Consider the following 19,468-nt stretch of genomic DNA (forward strand, 5'->3'; position numbering starts at 1 on the left):
CAAGCACCTCCCCTCCCACTGATGCCAGATAAGGCAGTCCTCTGCTACATATGTTGTGGGAGCCATGGACCAGCCCATGTATACTCTTTGGTTGGTAGTTTAGTCCCCGGGAGCTCTGAGGGGTCCAGTTAGTTGATACTATTGTTCTTCCTATGGGGTTGCAATCTCCTTCAGCTCCTTCAGTCCTTCCATTGGGGTCCCCAGGCTCAGTCCAGTGCTTGGCTGTGAGTATCTGCATCTGTCTTAGTCAGGTGCTGGCAAAGCTTTTCAGCAGACAGCCATGCCAGGCTCCTGTCTGCAAGCACATCTTGGCATCAGTAATAGCGTCAAGGTTTGGTATCTGCAGATGGGATGGATCCCAAGGTAGGGCAGTCTCTGGATGGCCTTTCCTTCAGTCTCTGCTCCATTTTTGTCCCTATATTTCCTTGAGAGAGGGACAATTCTAGATTAAAATTTTTGAAATGGGTGGGTGGCCCTATTCCTCCACTGGAGGCCATGTCTGTCTACTGGAGGTGTGTTCTCTTCAGGTTCTATCTCCATGCTATTCTATGTTTCAGCTAATGTCATCCCCACTGAGTCCTGGGAGCCTCTCACATCCCTGGTGTCTGGGACTTCCTAGTGGTTCCCCAAGTTCCCTGCCCCTCATTGCTACTTATTTCTATTCATTTTCCTGTCTGGCCCTTTGGACTTCTCTCCTGAGAAGTCTCTTCCCATACCTAGTCCCGACACCCCCATTTTTCCTCCCTCTCCCCTCTTCCACCCAGGTCCCTCCCTCTCTCTGCCTCCCAGATTATTTTGTTCCCCCTTCTAAGTGGGTTTGAAGCATCCACACTTTGGCCTGCCTTCTTGTTAAGCTTCATATAGACTGAGAGTTGTATTGTGGGTATTCTGAGCTTTGGGGCTAACATCACTTACCAATGAGTACATACCATGTGTGTCCTTTTGAGTCTGGGTTACCTCACTCAGGATATATTTTCTAGTTCCATCCATTTGTCTACAAAGTTTGTGAAGTCATTGTTTTTAATAGCTGAGTAGTATTACATTGTGTAAATGTACCATTCTTCTGTTGAGGGAAATCTGGCTTGTTTCCAGCTTCTGGCTATTATAAATAAGGCTGCTATGAACATAGTCGAGCATGTGATCTTGTTATATGTTGGAACATCTTTTGGGTATATGCCCAGGAGTGGTATAACTAGGTCTTCAGGTAGAACTATTTCCAGAGTGGTTGTACTAGCTTACAATACCACCAGCAATGGAGGAGTGTTCCTCTTTCTTCACATCCCTGCCAGCATCTGCTGTCACATAACTTTTTGATCTTAGCCATTCTGATTAGTGTGAGGTGGAATCTCAGGGTTGTTTTGATTTGTATTTCTCTGGTGACTAAGGATGTTGAACATTTCTTTAGTTGCTTCTCCACCATTCAAGATTCCTCAGTTGGGAATTCTCTGTTTAGCTCTGTACCTCATTTTTTTAAAAAAAAAATTGGGTTATTTGGTTTTCTGGAAGTCTAACTTCTTGACTTCTTTGTACATTTTGGATATTAGCCCTCTATTGGATGTAGGGTTGGTAAAAATCTTTTCCCAATCTGTAGGTTGCTGTTTTGTCCTATTGATAGTGTCCTTTGCCTTACAGAAGCTTTTTCAGTTTCATGAGGTCCCATTTGTCAATTGTTGATCTTAGAGCCTGGGCCATTGATGTTCTGTTCAGGTAATTTTCCCTTGAACCAATGTGTTCAAGGCTCTTTCCTACTTTCTCTTCTATTAGATTCATCATATCTGGTTTGTTGCGGAGGTCCTTGATCCTCTTGGACTTGAGCTTTGTACAAAGAGATAAAAATGGGTCAATTTGTATTCTTCTACGTGCAGAATGCCTGTTACACCAGCACTGTTTGTTAAAAATGCTGTCTTTTTTCGACTGTGTGGCTTTAGCTTATCAAAGATCAAGTGATCATAAATGTGTGGGTTGATTTCTGGATCTTCAATTCTATTCCATTGATCTACCTATCTATTTCTATACCAATACCATGTGGCTTTTATTACTGTTGCTCTCTAATACAGCTTGAGGTCAGGGATGGTGATTTCCCTAGAAGTATTTTTATTGTTGAGAATTGTTTTTGCTATCCTGGATTTTTGGTTATTCCAGATGAAGTTGAGAATTGCTCTTTCTATCTCTGTGAATAATTGTGTTGCGATTTTGATGGGGATTATGTCCTCTTGGGATCTTCATGACATCTGTCCAAGATCTGCTGGCTTTTAGAGTCTCTGTTGAGAAGTCTGGCGCCTAATTCTTACAGGTCTGCCTTTATATGTTATTTGGCCTTTTCCCTTAATGTTTTTTAATATTCCGTCTTTGTTCTGTGTGTTTAGTGTTTTGATTATTTTGTGACAGAAAGAATTTCTTTTCTGGTCCAATCTATTTGGTGCTCTGTAGGCTTCTTGTACGTTTATGACCATCTCTTCCTTTAGGTTAGAGAAGTTTTCTTCTATGATTTTGTTGAAGATGTTTCCTGGTCCTTTAAATTGGGAATCTTCGCTCTCTTCTATTCCTATTATTCTTAGGTTTGGTCTTTTCATTGTGTCCTGAATTTCCTGGATGTTTTGGGTTAGAATCTTTGCACTTTGTATTTTCTTTGACAGTTGTGTCGATGTTTTCTATGGTATCTTCTGCCCCTCAGATTCTCTCTTCTTTCTCTTGTCTTCTGTTGGTGATACTTGTGTCTTTGATTCCTGATCTCTTTCCTAGGTTTTCCATCTCCAGCATTGCCTCCCTTTGTGCTTTCTTTATTGTTTCTATTTCCATTTTTAGATCCTGGATGGTTTTGTTCAATTCCTTTACCTGTTTGGTTGTGTTTTCCTGTAATTCTCTAAGAGATTTATGTGTTTCCTCTTTAAGGGCTTCTACCTGTTTACCTATGTTCTTCTGTATTTCTGTATGTTCTCCTCCTTAAGGTCCTCTATCATCTTCATGAGATGGGATTTTAGTTGGAGTCTTGCTTTTCAGGTGGGTTTGTTAGGACTTGCTGTGGTGGGAGAACTGGATTCTGATGGTGCCAAGTGGTATTGGTTTCTGTTGCTTATGTTCTTATGCTTGCCTCTCACCATCTGTTTATCTCTGGTGCTAACCAGTCCCTGCTGTAAACCTGGTTATGATGGACCTCATTGAGTTAGGCTGTGTCTGCAAGCTTGGTTATGTTGGGCCTCCTAGGAGTCAAGCTGTCTCCAGGTGTGGGCATGGGGGACAGGATGATGGAGCATGGTCTGCTCCTGGGCACAGTTGTGGACCATAAGGATGATGTGTCTCCAGCAGAGCAGATAGGGCCTGCATTCTCTGGGCCCTGTGGGGGTCCCTGTCAGGCCAAGTATTAGGGTGGGGATGTGTCACTTGTGTGTCTGGTTGTGACAAACCTCCTGGGAGTCAAACTGTCTCTGAGTGTGGAAGTGGATCTGGTACCTATGTGGTTTTAAATGTACCCTTCAGAGAATTGTCTTATTGACTGACTTAAAAATGAGTCCAGTTTTAAGCCAGTGGGTGTCAGTGATACACCTGTTCATTTTTCTCCTGTTTTGAGGGTTTTGAATTTTTACAATTGTGTGTGTGTGTGTGTGTGTGTGTGTGTGTGTGTGTGTAGCGGGGGGAGGAGGGGAAGCATGCTGAGGTGCATTTGTGGAAGTCAAGGGACTACTTGTAAGAGTCAGTTCTCTCCTCGGCTCTGTGGCTCCCAGGGATAAAACTCAGGTCATCAAACTGGGTACACAGTCGCCAGTACCTGCTGAGTCATCTAACCAGCCCCAGTTTTGAGTTTATCATCTGCCTATCAGACCCACATTCCTCACCTTCTTGGGTGCTGGTTCATAGGGATGAACTGAATAAGGGTGAGGCAGGTTATAGTGAAGCCCACACCCACTCGCCAGGCAGGAAGATGGCCCTCTCTGTGCTCCAAATCAACAACGATGGAAAGTTTGTTGTTACTTTCTATCTGTTTTCCTAACCTTGTAAAGTGTGTAACAAATCGCTCATTTCCCCTCGTGGGCCTTCCCCTGGCCTCCATTCTCCAGCTGTACCTGTGCCTTTCTGTCGTCCCCTCCCCCTCCAGCGCTCCCCCTTCCCCTTCTCCTGTCTCCTCTCCCCCAGCAGCTCCTGAGCGCTGGAACTCCAGTCATCCTCAGTGCACTACTTCCCATCTGCCCTCTCTTTTCATCTTCCCCAGGAGCAGGGTCCCCACTTTGAGTGATGGCTGTGTTTCATCTGCAACTGACTAAAATTACAAGGCAGTCAGAGGCTCCCTTTTATCTCCTCCCTGTCTAGATGTCAAGCAAATCCCAAAGTTAAAACACAGGTTTTTATGAAGCAAACAGGAGTCGTGTTGGAATCTGCAGCTCCCGGGCTTGTGGACAGCTGGAGGGCCTCCCTCTGTGGGGCCGGTTTGCTCTCTCCCTAGCAATATCCTTTGGGGAATTTAATTATGCTGAGTGATTCTCTCACCTGTGTACGTCCACTCCTTCCAGAAAGGTTAGAGAATAGCATTAGTCACCAGGAAATTTTGTTCTTGGGAGTGTTTGTTTCTTCTCTCAGCTTGTGTCTTCTCAGAGGGTAATGTGTCAATCACATTCATTGTGTTAAACATGACTGGTAAAACAGCTTGAGAACCCAAGCTTGGAAAATGATCTCCTTCATTACTGTGCGGTTTTCCATGCTGAACTCCTTACCCCAGGGGGCATGACAGCCCCAGATGTGGAAAGCTGAGGTCTTGTTGCCACCAAGGCCAAACTCTAGTCATATCTGCGCCAGTGTTGTAGGTCAGAGCTCTGGGCTGCGGGTCATTGTGTGAAGGGTTGTTTTGGCTTGGTTTTGGAGACAAAACTGAACGGGACACCTTGGTCCTGTCACCCTCTATTCAAAGCCAGGCATGTGCCATGCCCAAGACCAGGGCTCAGTATACATGAGTCCCCATCTCAGCGATGAGAGTGAATGGCCCTGGCTCCTGAGACAAGCTAACCACTGAGAAACTTGTCTTTACACAGTGAGGCCTGGATTGCCCTTTCAGGGACCCTGGGGAAGGGGGGAGGGAGTAGGAGGCACACAGATAGGTTAATGGGAGCAAAAGCAAGGAAACTGTAGAGACAGGGTGGTAGGAAATGACTGAGGAGTAAGACCTCTATTAATGATGGTTGAGACTTAGAATAGTCCCAGGCAATCTCCTTGTCCCGCTGCCTGCCACCCACTGTCTGTCTCTGAGCAGAGCGAGTGAGTATTCAGGTGAGGAGGATCACCCTCCAACTGCCCAGCTCCAGACTGACCCCCTGAGAACCAAGGACAACAGAAATCCATCTCAGAGGACTCTCTCAGTACACATTGGTTGACAGAATAAATGAAGATCAAAACCTGAGATGGCAGGGTTTGGGTCATCCCTCACCAGGATCCCCTCATCCAGCTAAAATGTGTGTAGCAGGAGGGACTTGAGAGAGGTGGGGGGTGGAGCTTTGCTTCCTCGGGACTTCAAAGGGACTGCAGAGCTATTCACAGTGGTGAGCCTTGGCAAGATGTCAGAGGCTCCAAATCCCCAACACGGGATTAGTCATCTGAGCCTGTGTTCAGCCACAGAAGGAATTTAAAACCGTGTTAAGAATGTGCTTCGCTGAAGCAAATGTAAGTTGTCACTATTACGAACAGCGCATTTTAAACTGAACGGAAACCCTGGGAGGTTGCCTGATTTCTGGGTGGGATTAAGAGAAGCAGCTGGTAACTTCGGCTTACAGGAGCTTCCTCAGACACATATCCTCACAGCCATGATGATATGCATCTGGCTTTTGCTTGAGTAGCTCAAACAAATAACTGTGTTATAAGGGTGACCCTGCCTCCCCTCCCAGGCCTCTTGGACCCAGTGATGTAATTGTAACCAAGAGATGACTGTTCAAATGGCCAGACGCCTTGAGAAATTTGCTCCAAATCACCACCCCAGGGCCTGACTAGACAGGGTTAGAGGAGAGCTGCCTAGCAGAACTCTGTGTGCTCTGTAACCAGCCTTGAGGCGGGGGACTGAAGTAACCAGTCAGCAGCCTTCAGCTGAGCTGTACACCTAACGGCTGGGGTTCATTCTGATTGGTTAGCATTATTGCAAGTTTGACTATTAGTGGTGGGAATAAGGTGTGTGTGTGTGTGTGTGTGTGTGTGTGTGTGTGTGTGTGTGTGATTTGAGAAATTGCTCAGAGTGTTTGCTGTATGAGCATACACACACACACACACACACACACACACACACACACACACACACAAACTCCAGAACTGTAGAAAGAAAGAAAGAAAGAAAGAAAGAAAGAAAGAAAGAAAGAAAGAAAGAAAGGAAGGAAGGAAGAAAGAAAGAAAGAAAGACGGAAGGGAGGAAGGAAGGAAGAAAGAAAGACGGAAGGGAGGAAGGAAGGAAGGAAGGAAGGAAGGAAGCCAGGCATGGTGGTAGTGGTGCCTCTTGTAACCACAAAGCTGGGAAGGCAAAAACAGGTGAATCTCTGAGCCCTCTTGATCAACTAGCCTAGGCCCCTAAGTGAGCTCCAAGCCAGTGAAAGATCCTGCGTTGAGAGAAAGATCAATAGTATTTGAGGAATGACTCTCAACATTGTCCTGTGGCTTCCACACACTCAAACACACATGTGTTCCTGCATACACACAAGCACACACATGTAATAAGAAAACCCCATATTCCCATCTAGACACTCATATATGATGACTATGGCACTTCCTGGAAATAGGGAATGTATGTGTCAACGGAAGTCACTAGAAATCTCTTCCCCTGGGCCCTGTGTTCCCAGGGCTGCCTAATGTGATGATTCTTGCTCTAACACAGTGAGGGGAACGCGGCATTCTCTCATGCCTGTCTTCCATGGGATAGCATTTAAGGAAGCTTCAGTCCCCTGGACTCCTTCACAGTCCCACTTACTCTCATTAAGAACTATAATACACAGAGACTGATAAAAAAAAAAGCTGAATATTTTAGAGCCTGTGCACTGAAGTCTCATTTTGAGCAAAATAAAATAAATGTCGCTTTTAAGGTCCTCTCCAACTTCCTAGAGTTCCGTTAAGATTCCATGGGTGGCTTTATGCTTCCTTCCCACCTACACAGTCTGTGTTGCCTAACTGACTGGGTCCTGGTTTCCTACCAAGGCCTGGCCCATATGAGGTGCTGCTTCAACAGAAATGGGAATGTGAGGGGGACACTCACAGCTTCTGCGCTCACAGCAGCTCGAGGGACATGACACCTAGCACAGGTGCTCACAACAGGTCTGGGTCCTGCTGTGACATAAGTAAAGGAGACAAGAAGAGGTGGTAATGGGTATATCATGGGAAAAGAGGCTGAGAACCAGGCTCTTTGGGACCAAGAGTTAGGCAGGAGGCAGCCACACATACGCAGCCTGCGTGTAAGTGGTCTTAGTCTGCGTCCCTGGAGAGGTTCCTGTGTGGATGCTGTAGCCCGTACTTGAAACACCCTGTCTTCTGTGTTTCTTCACTATGGATATGTTTGCTTTTCTGCCTCAGAACGGAGACAGTTGTTTACAGGCACGCTGTCAAAATATTGACTCAAAGTAACCTGAGGTTCCAGGATGGAGAGGAGGGAAAACACACCTCACTCTCTACGCTGGTAAAAGCCCATGCACCAACCAGGTGTGCCACGATGCCCATACCCTCAGCGCGCCAGAGCAGCATGTGGAAGACCTTGGGTGCATTCCCTCAGCCATGGGCTTCCTTCTCAGTGTTGCAAGAGATAAATGTACAGAAACACAATACCTGTCTGCCAAGGGACATCAGCATCTCCTCATCAGATCCGGTTTCACACAAAGGAACAGCGACAGCATTGATCAAAGTCTGTGCTTAGAGTCTCATGAGGTCTGAGGACGCAGATGTAGAGCAGTCCATCTTCCAGAGCTCCTCCCTGCCTCTCTGTGCCGGCCAGGTATCCAGAAATGCCTGGAAATGTTTTTGGAGTGAAGGACTCAGTTTTCATTAACATCTGTTGGGGACAGTTGTCACAACAATGACACCGGCAGCTGGGTGAGTCACTCCTGTGCTGGACTGGATGTGGAGAGCTTTCAAGGAAGTGAAATTACACATCTGCACCACCCAGCATTGTAAGAAGACATTATAGTAAGAATTGTCTTAGGCAGAATAATCTAGTGCGGAGGTCCCCCGGGGAAGGCAGAAGTTGTAGAAACCATCACCCTGGGAAATCCCTAATTCTGGAGACCTCCAGAGCATACAAAAATATCCTTCCCCTCTCTCCGCGTGCCTCCTGGGCATGCATTTAGTGCAGCACTGGTGCATTGATCAGCTCTCACTTGCTCATGCAACTCTCGACTCCAGTGCAACATTCAGCTCTGTGGAAACCTCTGAGTAGGAAGCTGGCTTCTGTCATGGGCAAGGCCAGGCAGATATTCTACAGGAAGCTCAGCTGAGAAGGGCTCCCCAAGGATCCAGCCCTCATTTCAGAAGCTCAGGACCGGTGCTTCCTGTGGACTTAGAGCCTGCTGAGCCATAACTCCCTGGAAAAGGCAGAACCCAGACCAAGATAAGCCACCCTGGCACCAGTTAAACCCAGTTAATATAGGTAGTATGGTCCCTCATGTCCCTACTCTGCCCCATAACGATTGGCAAGATGACCTCCAGGCAAAACTTGCAGCCAGAGCTTTGGAGGTACGGGGATCCAAGAACTGAATGGGCAGTCTCCAGAATCCAGGGCTGGTTACTGAGCCAAAGGCTACAGGAAGCATGAGCCACCTTGCCTGGGATGAGGGCCAGCTTCCACAGGGCCTGTGGAACTGGAGCCTTGGAAGCATTCACTTGCCTGGCACCCTAATCGATACCCCAATTCCAGGGAGAGTCTTTCTGTTCGCTTTCATTTTCCTTGAGAGAGAAACTTGGCATTGGGTTGGGAACTTTTCTCCAAATTTGCATATTTCAGAACATTTTTTTTTCTCACCCAGCTAAGCCTGTAGTTCCCACGGCACGCACAGGAGGACGTGCCCCGTCAGCAGTCTGTGTTGGTTTCTTGCTGCCAGGAGGGTCTTCTATGGAGCTGACTCATTTCCTCTGGCCTTTAAAAAAAAATCCTAAATCATCTAAGAGAATAATGTCAGCAAAAACGAAAATTATGACACATCAGTTAAAAGGCAGGCATAGGGATCGGAATAGAGGTCCTGTCAGCTCCCAGTCACAGTGACAGGACTCCTTCATCTCTCCACTCCTGAGCCCTTCCCACCCAGAGGGCTGCAGTCTAAAGACAGGCAGGTGAGCATAGGTCCTGGATACAAAATTAAACAGCGAGGCTAGAGATGGCTCGGCACACAGTGTTCTCACAGACGACCTCGGTCCAATGCCCGGCACCTACATCACGTGACTGAAAACAGTAGCTGCAGCTCCTGGTGATCGGATGCCTTCCTCTGGCATCTCTCGGCTTTGTACTCATGTGCACACACCTACACACAAATTATGTAATTAAAAAACGACAATAAAAATCCTTAAAAAAATAATGAATCAAACAGCTGTTGATAAACTTTCTCTCAAAACAGTTCTTCGGTGTGCATATGATTTACCATTTGTTAAAGAGGAGAGAAAGGTGCATATTAATGAGACCGTTGCCTTTGTTTGTGGATTACGTTACAGATTTAAACCATCTTAACGTGTTCATTGTCGATGGAAAAAAAATACCGTCTTTGTTTCCCATAATTAAACCACTATATTTCCCGAAGAACAGAAAACATTGTACACATAGCAAAAACACTGTAATATATAACACACAGTAGGTCTTGTCTGAGCCCAAGAATTTGAGGCAGTATCTGTTCGTGGTGTGCGCAGATGTGTGCAATGCGAGAGTGTGCATGCTATGAGTTTAAACCCAAGGCTGCAGTGAAGTCACATGGCCTAACACAGGTGAATGCTACCAAAAACACGTTGCATTCATTAACCTGTTTGATTTTGGATTAATTGTTGGTCATTATGCATTCAGAAACCTTTTATTGATGATAGTCCACAACCCACAATTTAAGAACCTTTTTGAGTGACTGGGAGAGATTGTTCAGTGTCTGAGAGTGCTTGCTGCTCTTGCAGAGGACTTGAGTTTCAGTTCCCAGCACCTCCAGTAGGCAGCTCACAGCCACCTATGACTTCAGCTCCAGGGGTTCTTAGCTACCCTCCACACTGCCATAGGCACCTGCCTGAGCGTGGTTCACATATAGACAAGCTTTTAAAAGACCTTATATAGTAAAAGGCTGAATGCTAGTTGCCTCTCCTTGCATTGGGTATTTTTCTTCTTTGCATATCAGACCTTCATTTGCAAGGTGTCAGTGTTGAACCAGACGGTCCTTCAGGACTTGATAATCAATATTTGGTTCTAATAAAGCAAATTAGAGGCCCAATGGGGAGATTCTCTTGAGGTCCTCCACAACAGAGATGGACCGAGTCATACAGCCGCCACAGGGTCTGAGATCAGAAAGTCTCAAACTGCTTACTCAGGTCCTGTGTAGTAGCTCTGTGAGGGGCCAGCCAAAGGCTTGGCTAAGCAGTGTCACGGTTGGTCTGAGTTAAGAAAGTGAGGGTGCTTCCATTCACAGCTCAGAAAACAGTTACAGCGACCCTGTGGAGGAGAGGTTGTTATATTTAAGAAATGAAAGCCCAAGGCTCCACGGTAGGAATTATACCCGAAGCCATGGAGACAGACTATAGTACAGCTTACCATGAGGCAGACTCTCTGTGTACTCAGAGGGACTCCCCAGATGCCGCTTCACCTCATCTCCCCCTTCATCACCTGTGGGGAAGGATGGTGACAGCTCAGGTACAGAAGGAAGTGGGTACAAACAAGTTGCAGCCCACATCACAGGGACCTGCCCTTCACCTTGAACTCCATACTCCTGAGAGTGGCCCCACGTTCATAAAAACATACAAGGAGGGGTTGGGGATTTAGCTCAGTGGTAGAGTGCTTGCCTAGCAAGCGCAAGGCCCTGGGTTCGGTCTCCAGTTCTGAAAAAATTAAATTAAAAACATACAAGGAGATGGGAGGTCAGTACCGGAGCAGTGGGTCCGTGCATGCTGTTAGATCTTCCCTGCGCCCTCAGCATAATGCCCATGTGGCTGCATCTACTCCAGTCATGTGCATACACTGGTGACGTCGAGATGCAGAATCAGTCCCATTGGCCTAGACAGGACTATTGGGAAGGAGACTGTATTCAAGTTGTAGCCCCTGCTGAAGCTAGGCACTACTATCCCTTCTGGGAGACAAGTGGCAGGGGCAGTGCTGGTGTCACGTGCCACACAAGGACACCAATATCCATCATCTTGGCTAACTAATTTTGAGCGAACCTATTTCTTTCTCGTGGCTTTCCTGGCGAGCTAAGTACAAGGTCTCTGCACTCCACATAGGGTAGTAATGGCGTGCCAGAGAAAGGATTCCACCCAAGTCCTGGTTGGTGAAGTGATAAGTTTATTGGGGTTATTTATAGGAGCACAAGTGACCCAAAGGCAGATGCATTCTCAGAAAGTCCACCCTGGCATGAGTGATGACCAATAGAAGCTTCATCCATGTGCTCGCTGCACAATTGGAAATCGATTCCACCTGCAACAGTTTCCTTTCTCTGGCTGTTTATGCACTGTTAGTATTTTATTGCTGTGAAGAGACACCATGACAGAGGCAACTCTTACAGAGGGCAAACACTTCATTCGGGGCTGGCTTACAGTTTCAGAGGTTTAGTTCATTATCGTCAATGGCTGGACATGGCAGTGTGTAGGTAGACATGGGACTGGAGGAGCTGAGAGCTCTACATCTTGATCTGAAGGCAGCCAGGAGGAGACTGACACTCCGTACTGGGTGGAGGTTGAGCATAGGAGCTCTCAAAGCCCATCCCCCACAGTGACACACTCCCTCCAATAAGGCCACACCAACCTACTCCAAAAAGGCCATGTCTCCTAATAGAGTCACTCCCCATGGGCCAAGCCTTCAAGCAAATGAGTCTATGGAGACCATAGCTATTCATACCACCACACACATGTGCGTGTGCATATACCTTACTTTCTAAGCTTCCTGAGTCTGAGGAGCCCCCCTCTCTCTCCAGGAGGAAATGGCTACACAGCATTTTCTGGGCCTTAGTTTCCCCATCGGCCAAATATGGATAACATTCCCTTGCTTGGTTTTGTGACTGCTTGGTTTTGTGGCGTTCCATTGTATTTATTTCTGTCTGAGACAGAGTGGTCTAAAGCTCTTTCTCTCCACCCACCCTATCAGACTCCTGGCTCCCTGAGGCCTTTGCCTTAGAGGAGGAGCCCAGGGCGGGAGCCATTTCCAGAACTGTCTGGTGACTTGATGGTGTAACAAGGCACCTGGATTGTCTTTCTTCACGCAAGTCAGTGAGAGTAACTTGTGTTGGTGATGGATTTGCATAGGGGAACACATTTTTCTTCAGTTTATCGCCTCAAAGGCATTTTCAGATATGGCTGGTGATTGAGTTAGTTTTAAAGAAACCGAAGGACAAAATAGGGTGAGGAAATGCTCACTGGAATCATGTCCCCTTTCCTGTTCCTCAGAAGAATCAATCATTCCCCCTATCTCTCCCTCTCTCCCTTTCCTCCCCTCCCTCATCTCCGTCTCTTCTGCAGGCCGTCTCTCCCCCAAGGTTTTTCAGATCATGGCTCCTCTTACATTCCCACCTTTCTCCCTCCCTCCCTCCCTCCCTACCTCCCTCCCTCCCTCCCTCCCTCCCTCCCTTCCTCTTCTTATAGCCTGTGTCTCTTCTTTCAGATTCCTCTCTACCCCTCCCCATACACATTTGACTCATTGTTCTCCATGAGCCCATATCGTACTGAGGACTTTCATGGAGGCAATAGGTCCTGAGTGTGGACTAATGAAGCTGTGACCACTGTTGCCCAGCAACCAGGGCTTCCTGTTCATCTCAAGGTGATACCCATAACCTGACAGGAAGAAAGTAGTCTCCAGAGTTGAACTTAGAACTGAGGGGGAGCATAGAAATGTACTATACTGAGAAGTTTGTTTTCTGGAAAAAGCCCATTAAGAGGATTTATTTATCTGAGTAGTGAGGGTGTATTTTCCTGAGAAACCATGGTACACAACATTGTGTCCATGCATAGGGGTTGAGCTCTTCCTAGCCCCTTGAGGCAAAAATCTGTAGTTTCAGTCCCTAGTTCAAAGTCTAAAATCTTCATCTTTGAGACAAGGCCTTACTCTGTAGCCCAGCCTCGCTTTGAACGCTTGATCCTCTTGCTACAGACTCTAAAGTGGTAGGATTCTAGATGCACACCGTCATGATTTAGTATCTACATTTTGAGCCAGAAACTAGCTCAGAGCACTCACGGGGGCTGTGGGTAGCACAATGTCAGGGACTTCGGCCTGCTCAGCCTAACCATGAAGGACAGTACCTCATGTGCAGCTTTCATGGCCCGGGTGACTGGATACTCACCTGCAATGAGCAGGTTTACCAGACCTCTATAGAGCAGCAAGTCCTAGCCGTGCTTGCTTTCTAGTTTGAATGGCTGAAATTAAACTACACTTCATTTGCAATGTTCCTGTATCTAGCCATTGCCAGCACAGGCTGGCCCTCCTCCCAATTAGTTGGAACTGGTAAGGCTTGCCCGCCTGGGATGTGGTGTCATTACCTGCCCATCAAGGGCTCCCTCTTGCCTTTTCTATGGGTCTCCAGGCAGGTGCTTCTTTAGCATCTATCCCCAAGAGCCAGATGTGAGCACGGTCTCTGACTCCGTAGTTGTTATGAAGCACATGTGAAGGGAAGAGAATGTTCCTACAGTGGAGGCTGCTACAGGGCCCTCTTCATGGTCCCCTACGGGCTATTCTAGAATGTCTCATAAAATTATCTTCTGGGCAGAGGCATAGCATTTACTTGGGGCAGTCACGTTTCATTTTTTAAAACAAAAATTCATAGCTACTGTCCAGAGTAATATTTTGAAATTTTTGACAGCAAGAAGCAAACAAGCCAAGAGCTAGAAAGTTCCTCTGGCGAAGTTGCCCTTCCATTCTTGCCTAACCTGAAATGTAGCTTGAACCATGGGATCTTTCCTGTAGCTGTAGCAAGAGCAGTTACTTGGTAATTGCAAGGAGCTTGCACTTGGCATTCTTGTCTCACTTCTTTTGCTATAACAAATGGCCTGACAGAAAACAACAGAGAGAGAGGTTTGTTTGGCTTACAATTTCTGGTAACAGTTCATCATTTTGGGGAAGTCAAGGCAGGACTCCAGTAACTGGTTATACTGTATCCACAGTTGAGAACAGAGAGAAAAGAATAGCCCTGCCCCTAATTCTGCCTGCTTCTTTCTCTACTAGCTTTTTTCACATTCTTTCAGGGTCCAGCCTAGGGAATGGTGTCACCCACAGTTGACTGGGTCAGTTAACAATCAAGAGAATCACCCACAGATATGTCCACAGGCTAACCTGGCTCTCGGTTGTGGCAAGTTGAGTGTGCAAATTAAAGACATGTTCTCACACTGTGAGGCATCATATCTATGATCACAGTTCTCCCTTATCTCATACATACAAGGCAAGAGAAAAAGAAACTGAGTCCCTCATATCAATATTTGAGGCAGAAGCATGAGCAGCTTTGGGGTGTCCTAAATGTTCATCCCAGGCTCTCTCTACTTTTGTTTGAGAGACAGGCAGGAGAGAGTATTGATGAGCTATGTGGGGACAAAGGTGCTGCCACTGAGCCCAGATAAAGAAATGGTGCTGGGCAGTGGTGGCGCACAGCTTTAATCCCAGCACCTGGGAAGCAGAGGCAGGCAGATCTACATGATTTTGCGATTTTGAGGCCAGCTTGGCCTACAGAGAGAGTTAGTCCCAGGATAGCCATGGCTACAAAGAGAAACTTTGTCTCAAAAACAAAAACAAACAAACAAACAAAAAGGCAACTAGGAAAGTGCAGGTTCTCTGGGCAAAGACAGAATGGGAGTTCCAAGCTGAACTGCCCTAAGTCTGTGTCTTCATTAACCTAGTGCTAGTGATGGAACCCAGGACCTTGCCCATAGTAGGTGATCACTCTACCACTGAGCTACATGCCCAGCCCAAACTGACCTGTTTAAAACTGCAAGCAGAAGCCTGACCAGGCCTGGCAGCATGTCCCTCAAATCTTTGTACCCAGTAGGCTGAGGCAGAAAGACCACAAGTTTTCAAGGCCAGCCTGGACTACATAGAAAGACCTGTCTTAAACAACCAATTCAAAATTAAAACCTAAAAAGGACCCAGCATCCTGTTTTGATTTGACGTATGAATGATAGTTTTTATTAAGGTAGGAGAATAAACTTCATCCATACAAACTAGCAAATTTCATTCCCCACTCTTTCTGTTGCTTAGGAAAAGCCCTGTTTGTGGGGTGCTCTTCATCCACATCATCTCCCAAGTTGTGTGTGGTAAGACTTCTTTATGGAGGAGTGCAAACAGGTCTTGCGTAAACAGGTCTTGAGTAAGTACCACTCAGCAGCATTCACTGGCTTTTTCGAGCTTGCTTCTTTCCTTACTTCAATTTATTTGCAGAGAGGGCTCAAAAGTACTGCCATCCCACTTCTGTCTCCACTTGCTACTTATTTCAGGAGGCCACTACCCCCACCCTGAGGAGCAAAGCCATCACCTGGTTTACTGTGTGGCCAAGAAAATACCATATCCAATACCTGCAGAAAGCCTGCTCCCTGGGCAGAGGTGAGGGGTAGAGGCTGGCAGAGCCCACTTTGAGCAGTAACAACCAACCACTGCCCAGGACCAGAGTATGAAGACCTATAGAGGGCAGAAGCTCACGGTGTCAGTTAAGGAAGGATCTGAAGGAAGAATTCAGAGTAGGTATTTATAAGGCAGCCCGACAGGCCCTGGGAAGGAGCTGAAGACAGGGCTTCACCACCGACCGGCCCCTCTCCTGTAAATGTCCTTGCCCTCAGCATTGGGCTTGGAGTGGCGTATATGCTGGCAACAGATGTGACAGCCAGAAAGGACCTGTTTTCTGTTGGGTATCTGCAGCTCTGATCAGAGGCACCCACATGTCTTGGCTGCCTGCTGTGTCTCCTCTACCGTGCTAGACATGTACTGTCCTAAACCACAGTGGGAGACCCTGAGATATAAGGACACAGATAAAGGCTTGGCCTTGCAAGCTCAGTAATGAAGCTATTGTGAGACCAGAATCAGGTCAGTGGTCTAAGATTTAAAAAAAAAATAGAGAATGTTTACCTGATCCCACCCCAGATGGCACAAGTGGCTTACAAAGGTCTGGTTTAGAAGAGAGATGTCTTAGCTCTGACAGCTAGCTGTGTGTGTATGTGTGTGTGTCTGTGTTGGACAGGGCATACCCACACCAGTATGTTTGAGTATTGTCTTAGGGTTTGCAATGCCGTGAGGAAATGCCATGACCGAGGCAACACTTATAAAGGACAACATTTAATTGGAGCTGGCTTACAGGTTCAGAGTTTCGGTCCATTATCAAGGTGGGAGCATGGCGGTGTCCAGGCAGGCGTGGCACTGGAGGAGCTGAGAGTTCTGCATCTTGTTCTAAAAGTAAACGGGAAAGATTGGCATCCTTAGGCAGCTAGAAGGAAGCTTTCAAAGCCTACCCCCACAGTGATGCACTTCCTCCAACGAGGTAACACCTACTCCAACAAGGCCACACCTCCAAATAGTACCACTCCCTGGGCCAAGCATATTCAAACCACCACAGTGTACATGCCACAGTGTACACAGAGGACAGAGGAGGATGTTGGGGAGCCTCCTCTATCACACTCCATCGTATTCCCTTGAAAGAGGGTTTCTCGTTGAACCTAAAGCTACACTAGTGGCTCGCAAGCTCCAGGAATCCTCCCCGCAGATCCAGAACCACACTCAGAGGTTTGCATAAGCGCTAAGGATTCAAAGCCAGGTGCTTGTCTTTATAGAGAAAACGCTCTTACCCACTGAGCTAAGTGCCTTGCCTGCTGGGTCTTTCGCTGGGATGGATGCTGTAAATGGTATCAAACACTTTGCTGGGTGCTCGTTCTGAAGATGGCTTTGGCCTGTAAAACCTGCAGGTCCATGAACAATGGTCCTCTGTTCTTTGCTTGACTTTAATCCAGGCTTACATGAATTATCCACAGAGAGCTTGAGAGTGCTCTTCTGAGAGGGTAGAGAGCCTCACCAAGGGCTGACTCAGGACTACCCTCTTGCCAAATTGCAGATGACCCTTCCAGTGGCCAAGGGGTCCAGAGCCTCTGCTTTCCAAGGAAATCCTTGGAATTCCCATTCTCCTGTATACCCATGCCTTCTCATCTGCAGGGCAGAAAGCCAGGATGGAAACACTCTCATCACCCTGCTTCCTCTCATGGTACCCTGAGTCCACAAGGTCCGTATTCCCACTGAGGAACCGAAGCCCACGACAGGAGGAGATGTTTGCCATTGGCAAGGCTAGGGTCAGCCTTCCACTTCACTAGGCCATTGAGAGCAGGCCATGCAAACCAAATAAAACCCTGGACAATCCCGATCTCTGCCACAAATGTTTCTCAGAAGCTCAGCAATTCTATAACCTCCATACCTTGTCTCAGCTGCACATGGGAAAAGGATAGAGGAGGCCCATCTAAAAGCCTGGGCCTAGGTTTGTGTCTCCCACCACTGCTGTCTGATATCTCTGTGCTAAGCCAACTCTATCAGCAGTGGTGAGTCCCACAGAATAGACCCTTTCGTATCAACTAGAACTGGTTCGTTGCAGACTGGCACTTGCTCTCTAGGCAGCCGCTGCCTGACTCAAAGCCAGTTTCTCTTTGGCGCCTTGGCATCCACTTCTCTCCTTCCTCCCTGAGGAAAATCAGCCCCAGGCTGGGCTCCAGCTCTCTCTGCTGTGGGGTGCTCCCACGGATGCCATGGGAAGAACCCGCAGATGTGCATCATGTTGCGTCTAACTGGTTTGAGCTGCTGCCCTGGGAACACACCTCTCTTCTCTGACAGCAGACTCCAAGCTCCACACAGGAGGGAGCTGTCTCAAACGGACTCTCCCCTGTAAGCCCAGACAGTGGCACAGAATCTGGCATATACTGAGCTCTCAATAGACACTTGTTGAATGGACAATCAAAATACTCTTCTTGGACACCCGAATGGATGCTTCTGAACACAGGTGTACCTAAGATTGCCAGACCGGCCTCCGTGTCACAGCCTGGTCCATCTCTCTCTCCACACCTAGGATATCTGTGACCATGGGTGACCTGCTGCTTAGTGGCAGGAGCCGACTTTTTCTAACAAGTGTTACTGAGGTATAGGTAAAGGCTTTCTGAGAGAAATCTCACTGGAAAACCAACTCTCCTCTTTCTAAGGAAAAAGAGATTATCAGCTGCTGACACAGCCTCTTGGGTCACAGATGAAGTGGCTTACCTGAGAGCAGAGGTTAAGCAGTCAATGAGATTGTGGGGAAACTCCCAAGAGGCCTTTGCCCTTGATAGTGGAAACCACAGCTGGAGAAGGAGCCACACTACTACAAAGGATGGAAGGCCTATCAGCCGCTCTTTTCCAAGCCAGCAAGCACATCCAGGGCAAGGTGCAGCTCACATAGAGCCAACATGTCCTCTGTAGAGCCTGGGTAACAGGGAGATCTGTGTGCTGGTCCACAGTTACCCAGCAACACTGTGTGCCTTAGCACAGCAGTAGAACCATAGCAGGATGCTCTGGTGGCATGATATGCCTCACCTTGTGGGATTTCCCCTTAGAGTAGCAGTGCAGATGCTCACATATGGCTTCTTCTCCACCGGTGGGATCGCCATTGTTAACCCATTTTTTACTTGGGGAAACTGAGGTTTGCAGAGATGCACCCAAGTATTTGAGGGGCTTGCCAGTGACAGAGCTGGATCAGGAACCCAGGCAGTCTGGCTTCTGCATGTGTGTTTTACCCTTTGCCTGCTGCATACAGGGTGATAGCAGCTAAGGGGTAATGGCAGCCAGCAACACCCTAGCTGCCCAGTGTGCTCTGATGAAGGCTGTCCCTAACCTTACTTCATCAGATCCTCAAGGAAAACTGCCTCCATCTTCCTCTTTAATTGCTTTCAAGTGGCGTGTGTAATTTGTCTTGTCCATCAGAAGGAGGAGGGTATGTGAACCACATAACTATGCATTTCCACAGGAGCACATAGAAAGAACTCATGGCACCTACAGAATGTGTTTTATTTATGTATGTTTATATTCCTTGAATAAATTGTGTGTGTGTGAGTGCATGTGTGTGTACATGTAGAGGCCAGAGGACAACCTCAGGTGTCATCCTTAGGAATCTTTCTCAACAACTTTAAAAAATATTTTTTTAAAGCAGGGTCTCTCATTTGCCTGGAGTTCACCAATTAAGATAGAGTGGCCGGCCAGTGAGCTCCAGGGATCCTCCTGTCTCCAGATCATGATCTCAGGGTCATGCCACCGCCCCCACCCCAGCCTTCTGGGGATCAAGCTCAGGCCTTCATGGTTGTGAGGACTTTACCAGCTGAGCTG

The 19,468-nt window shown here is 47.3% G+C and overlaps 1 protein-coding gene across 2 annotated transcripts in view; it reads left to right on the forward strand.

Moving 5' to 3' along the window:
- Window positions 1–19,468, forward strand: part of Fstl4 (follistatin-like 4) — a 433,607-nt gene that overhangs the window by 121,227 nt on the left and 292,912 nt on the right.

The sequence above is a fragment of the Rattus norvegicus genome, chromosome 10 (assembly GCF_021556685.1).
Source record: "Rattus norvegicus strain SHRSP/BbbUtx chromosome 10, alternate assembly SHRSP_T2T, whole genome shotgun sequence".
NCBI lineage: Eukaryota > Metazoa > Chordata > Mammalia > Rodentia > Muridae > Rattus > Rattus norvegicus.